Here is a 15131-nt window from a genome sequence, read left to right as displayed (position 1 = left end):
TCGTTTGATAAGGTTCCCCATGGTAGGCTACTGCAAAAAATACGGAGGTATGGCATTGAGGGTGAGTTGGAGGTTTGGATTAGGAATTGGCTGGCTGGAAGAAGACAGAGGGTAGTAATTGATGGTAAAGGTTCATCTTGGAGTGCAGTTACTAGCGGTGTTCCGCAAGGATCTGTTTTGGGACCATTGCTGTTTGTCATTTTTATAAGTGACCTGGAGGAGGGGCTAGAAGGTTAGGTCAGTGAGTTTGCAGATGATACGAAGGTCGGTGGAGTTGTTAACAGTGAGGAAGCATGTGGCAGGTTACAGCGGGATATAGATAAGCTGCAGAGCTGGGCAGAAAGGTGGCAAATGGAGTTCAATGTGGGTAAGTGTGAGGTGATTCACTTTGGTATGAGTAACAAAAAGATGGGGTACTGGGCTAATGGTCGGATACTTGGTAGTGTGGATGAGCAGAGGGATCTTGGTGTCCATGTACGCAGATCTCTGAAAGTTGCCAACCAGGTAAATAGTGTGGTGAAGAAGGCATATGGCGTACTGGCTTTTATTGATAGAGGAATTGAGTTCCGGAGTCCTGAGGCCATGTTGCAGTTGCATAAGACTCTGGTGCAGCCGCATCTGGAGTATTGTGTGCAGTTTTGGTCACCACACTATAGGAAGGATGTGGAGGCACTGGAACGGGTGCAGAAGAGGTTGACCAGGATGTTGCCTGGTATGGTAGGAAGATCGTATGTGGAAAGGCTGAGGCACTTGGGGCTGTTTTCATTGGAGAAAAGAAGGTTTAGGGGTGACTTGATAGAGGTGCACAAGACGATTAGGGGTTTAGATAGGGTTGACCATGAGAACCTTTTTCCACGTATGGAGTCAGCTATTACGAGGGGGCATAGCTTTAAATTAAGGGGTGGTAGGTATAGGACAGATGTTAGGGGTAGATTCTTTACTCAACGAGTCGTGAGTTCATGGAATGCCCTGCCAGTAGCAGTGGTGAACTCTCCCTCTTTATGGGCATTTAAACGGGCATTGGATAGGCATATGGAGGATAGTGGGCTAGTATAGATTAGATGGGCTTGGATCGGCGCAACATCGAGGGCCAAAGGGCCTGTACTGCGCTGTATTTTTCTATGTTCTATGTTCTAGAACTTGCTAATCCGACCACCTATATATTGCTCCAGATCATTTGTATATATCACAAACAACAGTAGCCCCTGTGGAACACCACTGGTCACAGTTCTCCATTTTGAGAAAGTTCCTTCCACTACTACTCTCTGTCTCCTGTTGCCCAGCCAGTTCTCTATCCATCTGGCTAGTACACCCTGGACCTCATGCGACTTCACTTTATCCAGCGGCCTACCATGGGGAACCTTATCAAATGTCTTACTGAAGTCCATATCAATGACATCTACAACCCTTCTCTCATCAATCAACTTTGTCAATTCCTCAAAGAATTCTATTAAATTGGTAAGACATGACTTTCCTTGCACAAAACCATGCTGCCTATTACTAATAAGCCCATTTTCTTCCAAATATAAATACATCCTATCCCTCAATATCTTCTCCAGCTACTTCCCTAACACTGACATCAGGCATACTAGTTTATAATTACCTGGATTATCCTTGCTACCCTTCTTAAGCAAGGGGACAACATTAGTAATTCTCCAGGACCTCATCCGTGTTCAAGGATGCTGCAAAGATATCTGTTAAGGCCCCAGCTACTTCCTCTCTCACTTTCCGCAGTAACACAGGATAGATCCCATCCGGTCCTGGTGACTTGTCCACCTTAATGCCTTTTAGTTTAGATTCCCTACAGCGTGGAAACAGACCCTTCGGCCCAACAAGTCCACTCCGACCCTCCAAAGAGTAACCCCACCCACACCCATTTCCCTCTAACTAATGCACATAACACTATGGGCAATTTAGCATGGCCAATTGACCTGCCCTGCACATCTTTGGACTGTGGGAGGAAACCAGAGGACCAGGAGACATGGGGAGAATATGCAAACTCCATACACACAGTTGCTCAAGCCTGGAATTGAACCTGGAACCCTGGTGCGGTGAGGCAGTAGTGATAACCATTGTGCCGCAATACCCAACACTTCCTCCCTCCTTCTGCCGACTTGACCTAGAGTAATCAAACGTCTATCCTTAACCTCAACATCCGTTATGTCCCTCTCCTCGGTGAAAACCGATGCAAACTATTCATTAAGAATCTCAACCATTTTCTCTGATTCCATGCCTACCTTCCCTCCTTTGTCCTTGAGTGGGCCAACCCTTTGGGAGAAAGTGAGGACTGCAGATGCTGGAGATCAGAGTCAAAAGGTGTTGCGCTGGAAAAGCACAGCCAGTCAGACAATATCTGAGGAGCAGGAGAGTTGATGTTTCGAGCATAAGCTCTTCATCAGGAATGGGCTACCCTGGATTATCCTTGGGCCAACCTTTTCTCTCATTACCCTCTTGCTCCTTGTAAATAAAAGGTTTTGGGATTTTCCTTAATCCTGTTTGCTAAAGAAATTTCATGACCCGTCTTAGCCCTCATAATTCCTCGTTTCAGATTGGTCTTACTTTCCCGATATTCTTCCAAAGCTTTCTCTGTTTTCATTCGTCTTCCTTTTTCCTGTTAGCTTGTCTCACAATTTTACCTGTTATCCATTTTTTCTAATCTTGCTCCTTCTATTTCTCATTTTCACAGGGACATGTCTGTTCTGCACTCGAATCAACCTCTCTTTAAAAGTCTCCCACATATCAAATGTGGATTTATCCTCAAACAGCTGCTCCCAATCCATATTCCCAAGCTCCTGCCGAATTTGGCCTTCCCCCCCCCCCCCCCCATTTCTTTAGGGCCAGTCTTATCTTTGTCTATGAGTATTCTAAAACTTATGGAATTGTGATCATTATTCCCAAAATAATCCCCTATTGCACCTACACCTACCTGGCCGGGCCCATTCCCCAACACCAGGTCCAGTATGGCCCCCTTCCCGAATTGGACTATTTACATACCGCTCTATAAAGCCTTCCTGGATGCTCCTTACAAATTCTGCTCCATCTAAACTTCTTAACACTAAATGAATCCCTGTCAATTTTGGGAAAATTAAAATCTCCCATCACCACCACCCTGTTGCTCCTGCATGATTACATAATCTGTTTATATATTTGTACCTCTATCTCGCTTTCTGTTGGGATGCCTGTAGTACAGCCTTAACACTGTTACCACACCCTTCCTGTTTCTGAGCTCTGGCCATATTGCCTCACTGCTCGAATCCTCCATAGTGCCCTCCTTCAGCACAGCTGTGAGGTTGTCTTTGACTAGTACTGCAACCCCTCCACCGCTTTTACCATCCTCTTTATCCTGCCTGAAGCATTGATATTCTGGGATATTTAGTTGCCAAACTTGTCCTTCCCTCAACCAAGTCTCAGTAGTAGCAAAAACATCATACTCCCAGCACTAATCCAAGTCCTAAATTCATCTGCCTTACCTACTACACTTGTTGCATTAAAACAAATGCACCTCAGACCACCCGTCCCTTTGCGTTCATCATCTGCTCTCTGCCTACTCTTCTTAGTCACACTGACTTCATTATCTAGTCCCTTACAGGTTTTAGTTACTACGTCCTTACTGTCCATTAACCTCCTCATTTGGATCCCATCACCCTGCCATATTAGATTAAACCCTCCCCAACAGCGTTAGCAAAAGCACCCCTTAGGACATTGGGTCGAATCTGGCCCAGGAGTAGACCATCCAATTTGTAACATTCCCACCTCCGCCAAAACCGGTTCCAATGTCTCAAAAATATGAACACCTCTCCTCTGACCCATCTCTTAAGCCATGCATTTATCCTGCCTATTCTTTCATTTCTACTCTCACTTGCACGAGACACTGGTAGCAATCCTGAGGATTACTACCTCTGAGGTCCTATTTTTTAACATGGCTCCTAACTCCTTAAATTCTGCTTGTAGGACCAACCCATTTATTACCAAATCATTGGTGCTTATGTGCATCAGAAAGCTAGCTGTTCAGCCTCCCCCTTCAGAATGTCCTGCAGCTGATCTGAAACTTCCATAACCTATAGGCCTGGGAAGCAACATACCATTTAGGAGTCTTGTTTACAGCCACAGAACTGCCATCTACTCCCCTTACAATAGAATCCCCTATGACTATAGCTCTTCTACTCTTTTTCCCGCCCTTCTACTCTTTTTCCCACCCTTCTGTACAGCAGAGCCAACGACGGTGCCATGAACCTGGCTACTGCTGCCTTCCCTTGGGGAGCCATCTCCCCCAATATATCCAAAATGGTATACCTGTTTTGAAGGGAGATGACGGCAGGGTAACCACACCACCACAGAAACACATCGGGGCTACTGACCCGATTAAGCTGTCATGCATCATGGATTGCTTTGCTCAGAACAGATCAGTTTTGTTGTGCACAATAGAAATCAGCCTCGGTCACACAAGCTACCAGCACACGTGAAGGTAGCCGGATTTGAACCCAGGCTGGAAAATAAATCCAGGATGATCAAGTGTTATAGGGAGAAGGCTGGAGAATGGAGTTGAGAATCATAATAGCCATGATTGAATGGCAGATTTTGGATTAGTGGTGCTGGAAGAGCACAGCAGTTCAGGCAGCATCCGAGGAGCAGCAAAATTGATGTTTCAAGCGAAAGTCCTTCATCAGGAATAAAGGATGGCAGAGCAGACTAGATGGCCGAAAGGTTTAATTGTGCTCCTCTATCTTCCGTTCTATGGTCATCAGGTATCTCAGGAGATAGAAACAGAGGCAATTGCTCAGCTCAATGACCTCCCGTTTGATCTGGGCAAAGTGAGAGTTGGAACAGGTTTGAAACAAATCTAGAGACTGCAAAAGGGTAAGAGAGGAAATAATAAAAGAGAAACTCAGTTTGAAGGTGGATGGCAGGAGAGACTCAACAAAAAGAGGAGGGTGCTGAAAGGCAGAGGCAGATGGAAGTGGAGAAAGAAGCCATTTGATGAAGCGTTACTGGACCCGAAACATTAACTCTGCTTTCCTTCCATAGATGCTGCCAGACCTGCTGAGGTTTTACAACAATTTCTGTTTTAGTTAAAGAAACGGAAGGTGGAAAGAGCGATTCTGGACCAATCAGCTCTCTGTGCTCTGGGAATGTGCGACTTCTCCATTCACTCAGATCGCTTCTGTCCCACACTGAAACAATCCTGCCTCTCTGTTACCGAGAATAACCATTTCATTGAGTGAACTCACACGGTCATGCTATAAGATAACTTCCCTTGTTTCTTGGGTAATGTTCAGGGAGAGAATTCAGATTCAGCTCTATTAACATGGAGCCGCCACTGTCAGTGTCCCAGGAAGTGGCCATTCTCATTCTGTGACTCTGAGCACTTTTGTTGGCGCAGAGTTGGAGTGGAACCTGCCCCTTTGAAGGTGATATATTCATTGTACATTCAGCTGCACCTACAAACGTATGTCTGGAACTTCCAGTACAGCAGAGACAGTTTTCACCCAGAAACTGGTACCTGAATAAAAGCAGCCGGAGAGAGAGAGAGAGAGAGAGAGACCCTGTTTTGGGTGGTGACATTCTGGGGAAGGGACCTGAGGTCCACCTCGGAAAGTGAACTTCCAAAATGAAGGTGCCCAGTGTGCGGCTTGAACCCATGACCCTGAGATGAAGGGTCTCATGTTCTGCAGACTGACCTAGTCAGACCTGACTTGGTGCTGTTTATTTTCCCATTGTACATGAAGCCAAATCCACCTGGAACCCCAATTCCCACGATTCCAGTTCATTCCTCCCAATCACAAATGACATCATTCACATCTTCCACTGCTCAGCTGTTACTCCTTTAGAGCAATGCAATCCATTTTCAGCACTTATTACAGGATTTAAGGTTCAATGCTGATTCGCTTAGATTACTTACAGTGTGGAAACAGGCCCTTTGGCCTATCAAATCCATACCGACCCTCCGAAGAGCAACCCACCTGGACCCATTCCCCTACATTTGCCCCTTCACCTAACACTACCACCAATTTAGCATGGCCAATTCACCTAACCTGCGCACTGATATTTTAATGTTATTGCCTTCGTCTTTAAGCAAATAGAGAGTTGATTTGTGTCTGTCATCACTGAAAAAGTTACAGAACATCTCTCAGAAATACTAGGTTGCAATGGTACCAAAGGCAACCTGAATAACTAAGAAAGACTCATGAAGGGATGGCACTTGAAACGTAAGTGGTAAATCAGTTGTCATAACTTTGCTTCATCCTAGAGTTTTGCCAAAGTGGAAAGGAACGTTATGGATACATTGGTTGTTATATTTCAAATTTTTCTAACGATATCAAAAGTTTTGGCTTCAGCCTGCCTGCATGCCTCTCTTCGTTTCTCAGTTTTTGCTCTCCGTGCAACCTATGTTCATTTTTTTTTGACTGCATATCTGCATCAGCTGACTTCTGGTTCTGCACTTTAGCTTGAACTTCCGATTTCTGCTTTCGCTCTGTATTTCTGATCCTGGTTATTTCACTGATTTCTTTTATTGAATGCACAGTCATTTATTCTGAAATTCAAACACAGAGTAACTGCACAAGATTAAATAACACTCAAGTTTCTTTCAGAACTATGACCTCATACAGCACATGAAACAACAAATGTCCCGACTCATTTTCATAGTCCCTGAAACTGACAATGACGAATAGCAACATTGATAGGAATAGACTGGAGCTAGTGTCCTGCTGCTTTGAGTCATGTGCTGCATTGAATCACAAATTTTTGTTGCAAGTTTATAATATACATAAGCTGATAATTTATCGTAGACCTAAAAGCTCAAGTTAAACAAATCTCAGCTATAATTTTCTCAAATTGTAGGACATTGGAGCAAATGATCTCTGGATTGCTGGAATAAAATGAAGGCTTTCTTGTTGCTGTCGCATGGGGACATTCAAAGCTGTATTCACAAAATGTTTAAAGTAAATGCACAGAATGTAGAAATCAGTTTATGGAAGTTGAAAAGGGAAACACAGTTCATACAGTTAGTTCTTGATAAGAAGCGAGAATGAGCTAAAGTAGCAGATGAAAAGGATTTGAGTGTAATATAATGAGAGATTTTAAACAAGTCTCGAAGTGGACACATTGAGGTGAAGGCAGCAAGTGGACTAAAAGTAGCAATACCCAAACAGGAACAGAATGCAATGGCAACAAAAGAATTTTGACTTAAAGATTTTGAAAACTGGGCAGGAAGAGTCAAGACGCAAATTGTTCTGAAAAGTTAGGACGGCTAAGCAAAATTGAGGCAGTTGGAACTATTGATTAAGAAAGAATTCAATGTGTTGGAATAAATGAGTTTAGATTACTTACAGTGTGGAAACAGGCCCTTCGGCCCAACAAGTCCACACCGCCCCGCCGAAGCGTAACCCACCCATACCCCTACATCTACATCTACCCCTTACCTAACACTACGGGCAATTTAGGATGGCCAATTCACCTGACCCCTGCACATCTTTGGACTGTGGGAGGAAACCGGAGCACCAGGAGGAAACCCACGCAGAAACGGGGAGAACGTGCAAACTCCACACAGTCAGTCGCCTGAGGCGGGAATTGAACCCGGGTCTCCGGCGCTGTGAGGCAGCAGTGCTAACCACTGTGCCACCGTGCCGCCCACCGTGCAGCTCATGTATTTGGGCGGAACAATGGCTCAGTGGTTAGCACGACTGCCTCACAGCTCCAGGAACCTGGGTTCAATTCCTGCATTGGGTGACTGTCTTTGTGGAGTTTGCACATATTCCCTCCCTGTGTCTGCATGGGTTTCCTCCCGATGCTCCAGTTTCCTCCCACAATCCAAAGATGTGCAGGAAAGGTGGATTGACTATGATAAATTGCCCATAGCGTTAGGGGCATTAGTCCAGGATAAATAAAGGGAAGTGGAATGGACCTGTGTGGATTACTCTTCAGAGGGTCAGTGTCGACTTGTCGGGCCAAAGGACCTGTTTCCATACTGTCGGGAATCTAATCTAATCGTATCTTTCTAGATTAGATCAGATTCCTGACCGTATAGAAACAGGTCCTTTGGCCCAACAAGACCACAAGACTCTCTGAAGAGTAATCCACTCACACCCATTACCATATCCTATATTTATCCCTGACCAATGCACTGAGCACTATAGGCAATTTAGGATGGCCAATACACCTGACTTCCACATCTTTGGATTGTGGGAGGAAACCAGAGCACCCGGAGGAAAACCACGCAGACATGGGAAGAATATGCAAACTCCACACAGACAGTCGCCCGTGGCAAAAATTGAACCAGAGTCCTTGGCGCTGTGAGGCAGCAGTGCTAACCACTGAGCTACCATGCTGCTCCATATGAGCCAGTTTGATAAAGTTAATAAAAAGAAAGTAAGAATAAAAAGTTTCACATCTGAGAATTTGTGTGTGTGTGTGCGTGTGTTTGTATGCGTGTGTGTGTTTATGTGTCTACTTGTGTTCTGTTTGTATGTATATCTATGAACCTGTGGTAGAGGGAGAGAACCACTGTGACAATGGTGTCACTCTAAAATGGTTATTTTGTCCAGGGTTTTTTTTATGAGATTGTAAAGGCAAATGTACCATACTGTCTAGTGAGCTAGGACTTCTTAAAAGCAGTTTAACAGTGGAAGAAGAGCAGCCAGTTCTCCCGGTTCATATTTTCTTTATTTTTTAGGTATAGTAGTTACAGGATTTTGAAGTTGCAAGCTTCAGTCAATGATTCCTAAGTGACTTTCTCTGAAATCTCTCTGGATGTTGTTCCCCTCTGCCTGTAAACATCTGTGTTTGAATTTACCTCTTTGCCAAGGGATGTGTTTGTAGAATGTTACTATATCGGAACAGTTAATGAGTTAAGTTACAGTATTGAGTATTCAGTTAAGTTTTCCAATAGTTAGGTTTTTCTAAATTCCACTTTCTTTTGTTTATGTTCTAACTAAAGTGTTTAAATTAATTGTGTTTTGCTTAAATCGGAGTGCTTTGACAAGCTGCATTACACCTAAAACACCCACATCACATCTACCTTTAAAATAAGAAAAGGTTAAGGTCTAGGCTACCTTTTTAAAATACTTTGAGCGGGTATGGCCTGGTGCATTACAGATTTGGCACTCTTGTTGGGATCATTCAATACATTCAATTTAAGTTTACGGTTTTTGGATTCAAAGGCAGCGAGTGGTAGGTGTTAGTGTCTTTTGTGTCAGGTATTGAGTTTGGTTGCTTTAAACAGTACTTTACGTAATAAATGCTCTTTTGGTCACTAGGAAATTTCTGGGAGTGGAAGAAGTAACTTTGGGGGTTTTACTAAAAGTGAGCAAGTCAAAGCTTCAGACCAACTGAAGTTGACGTTGCCTTTGTCTGTGAGAAGAGGAGAGATAATTACAGCAATAGCTCGACATTAAAATTTACTGCAAATGCCACCGGAATCTTTGCAAATGGCTAGAATTCAATTGCAGATGAAGGAGCTTAAACATGAAAAGGAATTGAAACAATTTGAATAATGATTAAATGCAGAGGAAAGAAGAAAGGAAAGAATCGCCCTGGCAGAATAAAAAGAAAAGGAGAGGAAGGCCCGAGCAGAACAAAGGGAGAGAGAGAAGAAAAACAGAAATAGGGTTTGAAATTCTGACATTGGCTGTTAGAAAGGAAAGTTGATGTAAAGGATGGAGGTGAAGATGGAAAGTCGCTTTAGTGAGGAGGATGGTGATGATCAGCAACCCATTTAGAGCCAAAAGCTCCAAGCATTGTCTCAATTTGACGAGAAGGATGTCAAAGCCTTTTTCATTTCATTTGAGAAATTAGCTAAACAAATGAAGTGACCAGTGACCACGTGGGTTTTGTTGATCCATACAAAGTTGAAAGGGTAGAGCAATTGAGGTATTTGCATCACTATCAGAGGAGATGTGTGGGGAGTATGAGGAGATGAAGAAAGCTACCTTAAGTGTGTATGAGCTTGTGCCAGAAGCCTACAGACAATTTTTCAGAAATCTCAGGAGGGATCCTGGTCAAACATCCACTGAGTTTGAAAGAATCAAATAAAGTCATTTTGGTAGATGGATAAGAGCATTAAAGATGGATCAAACATATGACGCCCTGAGATAGATGAATATTTTGGAGGAGTTCATTTCCTGACATAGTGAGAACTTGTGGAAGAGCAACGAATTAAAACAGCAAGATTCGCAGCTGAAACGACTGATGCTTATGAGTTGGTTCATAAGTCAAAACTTAGCTTCCAACATCAGCTTCAATCCATGACAGATAGAAATTGTGGAAAACAGAAATCCTCAGGTGATAAGGGAAAAGTAGATCTCAGGTGAAGACAATAAAGATAGCTTACCACAGGGTGAAAAGGAAACCGACGAAGGGGAAAGAGAAATTAAAAAGCTCAGGTGTTTTTACTGCAATAAAGTAGGCCACATGAAGTCAATGTGTTGGTGGCTTAGAAAAAGCACTGGGAAGATGGATGTAGGAAAACAGGATAAGCCAATGAATTTTGTTAAACTGGTAAAGTAGAGCACAGTGGAGGCTAGAAGTCTGCACCAGAAAGTACACCCTGGTCGGAAGTTGTTTAAAAAGGAAGTGCCACATCTTCTTAAAACATTTACTTGTGGAAGTAAGAGGTTATTTTTCGCGTAGGTCAGGAGCAGAAGGTAAAGAAATTATAATATTAAGAGGCACTGGGTCATGTCAATCTTTGACTTTGAGAGATAAGGTGACATGTAATTCGGAATAACTATTGCCAGAAAAAGTGCTAATACATCAATTCATAGTGAGATAAGAAATGCTTTATTATGTAAAGAGAGGTTGGGGTGTCCAGTGAAAAGTGGAGAAGTGGTGGTAGGGCTACTGGAGAAACTCTTGACTTGGAATACAGTTTGACCTTGTTAATGATATAGCTGGATCACAGGTAGGACAGCAGCCTACTGTGATTGAAAAGCTTGTGGAAAAGCAAACAACTGAGGTATTGCAGGAAGTATATCCTGGGATTTTTCCTGAATGTGTGGTAACAAGGTCACAAAGGCACTGGTTGAAACAGGAGGAGAATCAAAAAATATAGATAATAAAGTTGAAGTAGAATTATCAGAGACCAAGTCTGATCAAATGGTTGAGAAGTAAACAAGACCAGGTTAGGGACAAAGTGGAAATTTTTAGATCCAAGAAATTAACTGAGTTACAACAGAAAGATGAAAACCTGAAGCAATTGTATAAATAATTATACACAGAAGCATAATCTGAGTGCATTTTCAAATGTTACTACATTAAAAATTATGCCTTGATGAGGAAATGGAGATCATCACATATTCAGTTGGATGAGAAATGGGCAGATGTTCATCAAGTAGTATTACCAGTGGGTTATAGAAGGGAGGTGTGCGGGTAGCACATGAATTACCAATACGAGTACAGTGACCTGTGGGGGGTAAGAAAAGCTCAAGTCAAAATACAAAAAACATTTTACTGGCCTGGACTGCGTAATGATGTCATTGACTTTTGCCAGACCTGTCGTAGATGCCAGGTAATTGGAAAACATCAGGCAGTAATAAAACCAGCATCTTTCATTCCCATTCCTGCATTTGAGGAACCTTTTACAAGGGTCGTAACTCATTGTGTTGGACCCCTACCTTAAACAAAAAGTGGGAATCAGTATCTGTTGATGATAATGGATGTGTCCACGAGATTTCCAGAGAGCATTTAGACAATATCACAGCTGAAAGGATTGTAAAAGAGTTATTAAATTTTTTCACTAGATACAAGACATCTCACAGAGATACAATCAGATCAAGCATCAGATTCTATATCACAATTATCCAGCAAAGTTATGGACAGCTTAGTAATAAAACAATTCAGATCCATTGTGTACCATCCAGAATCACAGTGACCATTACAAAAGTGGCATCAAACTTTACAAGCCATGGAAAGGGTTTATAGTCAAGATTATCCAGACAATTGGCATACAGAAATTCTGTTTGATCATTTTGCCAGTCGAGATACACCAAGTGAATTGGCTAAATTCAGTCCATTTGAATTAGCTTTTGGCCATGAGGTAAGAGAACCACTGAAATTAAAGAGAAATTAGTGAGTCAGGATTCAGTGACCACATATTTAAACAATGTCAAATTTGAGCGAACAATTAAATAGAGCGGCGGAGTTGGCAAGGCAGCATTTACAAGTATCACAACATGTATTGGAACAGGAAGCAGTCAAGAAATTTCTAAAAATCGCAATTTTGCTAATGGAGATAAAAGCACAGGACATGCCCTTTGGCCCTCGATGTTGTGCCGACTTGTGGAACCAGTTTGAAGCCTATCTATCCTACACTTTTCCATTTTCACACACATGTTTATCCAATGACCATTCAAATGTCCTTCATGTCGGTGAGTCTACTACAGTTGCAGGCAGAGCCTTTCATACCCCTACTACTCTCTGAGTAAAGAACCTACCTCTGACATGTGTCCTATATCTATCACTCCTCAACTTAAAGCCATGTCCCCTCATGCTAGCCATCACAATCTGAGAAAAAAGGCTCTCACTGTCCACCCTAGCTAACCCGCTGATTAGATGTCTCAATTAAGTCACCTCTCAACCTTCTTCTCTCTAACAAAAACAGCCTCAAGTCCCTCAGCCTTTCCTCATAAGACCTTCCATTTAATACCGGGCAATATCCGAATAAATCACCTCTGAATCCTTTCCAAAGCTTCCACATCCTTCCTATAATGCAGGGACCAGAACTGTATGCAATACTCCAAGTGCGGCTGCACCAGAGTTTTGTACAGCTGCAACATGACCTCATGGCTCCAAAACTCAATCCCCCCACCCATAAAAGCTCACACACTGTATGCCTTCTTAACAACCCTATTAACCTGGGTGGCAACTTTCAGGGATCTATGTACATAGACACTGAGATCTCTGCTCATCTACACTACCAAGAATCTTACCATTAGCCCAGTACTCTTTATTTGTGTTGCTCCTTCCAAAATGAATCACCTCATGCTTTTCCACATTAGGTTCCATTTCCACCGCTCAGCTCAGCTCTGCAGCTTATCTAATGTCCCTCTGTAACCTGCAACATCCATCGGTACTATCCACAACTCCAAGGATCTTAGTGTCATCCACAAATTTACTAACCCATCCTTGTAGGCCCTCATTTATAAAACTAACAAACAGCAGTGACCCCCAAAACAGATGATTGCGGTACACCACTGGTAACAGAACTCCAGGATGACCATTTCCCATGAACCACCACCCTCTGTCTTCTTTCAGCTAGCCAATTTCTGATCCAAACTGTTAAATCGCCGACAATCCCATGCCTCCGTATTTCATGAATAATTTACCGTGGGGAACCTTATCAAATGCTTTACTGGAATCCATATACACTACATAACCGCTTTACCCTAATCGACCTGTTTGGTCACCTTCTCAGCGAACTCAATAAGGTTTGTGAGGCACAACCTACCCTTCACAAAACCGTGTTGACTATGCCTAATCAAATTATTCCTTTCTAGATGATTATAAATCCTGTCTCTTATAAGTTTTTCCAATACTTTACCCACAACCGAAGTAAGGCTCACTTATCTATAATTACCAGGGTTGTCTCTACTCCCCTTCTTGAAAAAGGGAACAGCATTTGCTACCCTCTAGTCTTCTGGCACTATTCTTGTAGACAATGATGACATGAAGATCAAAACCAAAGGCTCTATAATCTCTGCCCTGGATTCCCAGAGAATCCTAGGATAAATCCCATCCAGCCCAGGAGACTTAGATTTTTTTCACACTTTCCAGAATTGTTAAGACCTCCTCCTTGTGAATCTCAATCCCATCTAGTCTATAGCCTGTATCTCAGTATTCTTCTCGACAACATTTGTCTTTTTCGAGTGTGAAAACTGTTCCAACACGAGGTAAACCCCTCTGCTAATTTAAATATACCACACAGGAAAGTTTACCTCGCGCCATAATCTTTAAATCTTGAGAGGCAAAGACCTATTCCAAACCAGTTTCTAAAGAAATAATTTTAACAATTTTATTTTTTAAGTCCAAAAGAGAATATTAAACAACTATTTATAATTCCTTTCTCTTAAACGTACTTCTACCTCCCAATCTACAATACTGGTCTAATAAATTCCTTCTTAAATCAATTTCAAAACAACAATTGTTGTCTTCAGATGTCGAACTTTCTCTGTCTGTCTCTCTAGGTCAGCTTCGGTGTTCTGCTGCACAAGTTTCTTATGGACAGGTAACTTTCAGACAGTTATTCTGCTGGCTATTATTTTGGTAATTGGCAGCTCTTTGCTGTTCTCCCTCTAACTGTTCACAATGTTCGATTTAATACCCCAAAACATCAGATCATCTCATTAAAATTAAAATTCGATTGGATTTTAGTGTCTGGGGCATGATTGGCTGAATTGGAATTTGTTTTGTACCATGACACCGCAACTTCAGCTATTTGTGTCAACCAAATGTTACACTTTTACACCGTTCAGCACAATCTGTGCCTGCCTGAAGTTTCAGCTCCCTTAAAGGTACAGTACATGTCTATAACTTCATAACACTTTCACCCTTCAGAAAACAAAACTGTCATAATGAAAGGATGGCTTCATTTTTTTCATTTTGTTAACCACTTTACCATGGCTTATGTAAACTTTAATCTAAGTTCATCTTAACATCTTCTGATATACCTTGGATAGATATCAATGTCATCGAAACTTTATCAGTTAAATCCGCAATAACAACCTGCAATTATGTTTTTATGACGCGCAGCATGTACGATTTGTAATTTAAAAGTCTGTAACGTAAGACTCCAACAAAATAATCTCATATTCTTGTCTTTAAAGTGTTCCAAGAATGTAAGAGGATTCTGATCTGTGTACACAACCGTCTCCCTCACATTGTTGTGTCATACGCATTAGAATGTTGTAAGGCCAGTACCAAACTCAATAGTTCTTTTTTGATCTTGGAGCATTTCCACTGATAGCTGTTGAGTTTCTTCGAAAAGTAACCAACTTGGCAGATCAATCTGTAAGAAACAAACTCAATGAAATTATACAAGACCACCAAAGCTGGAAACAAGACAATTTATTTTACAATCTTGCAAGAAAGGACCCCAATTGCAGAAAGCAATTGAAGTGATGATTATTCAAACTACTACA

This window comes from Chiloscyllium punctatum, chromosome 42 (genome assembly GCF_047496795.1).
Source record: "Chiloscyllium punctatum isolate Juve2018m chromosome 42, sChiPun1.3, whole genome shotgun sequence".
NCBI classification, from domain to species: Eukaryota; Metazoa; Chordata; class Chondrichthyes; order Orectolobiformes; family Hemiscylliidae; genus Chiloscyllium; species Chiloscyllium punctatum.
This window is presented reverse-complemented; position numbering follows the sequence as displayed.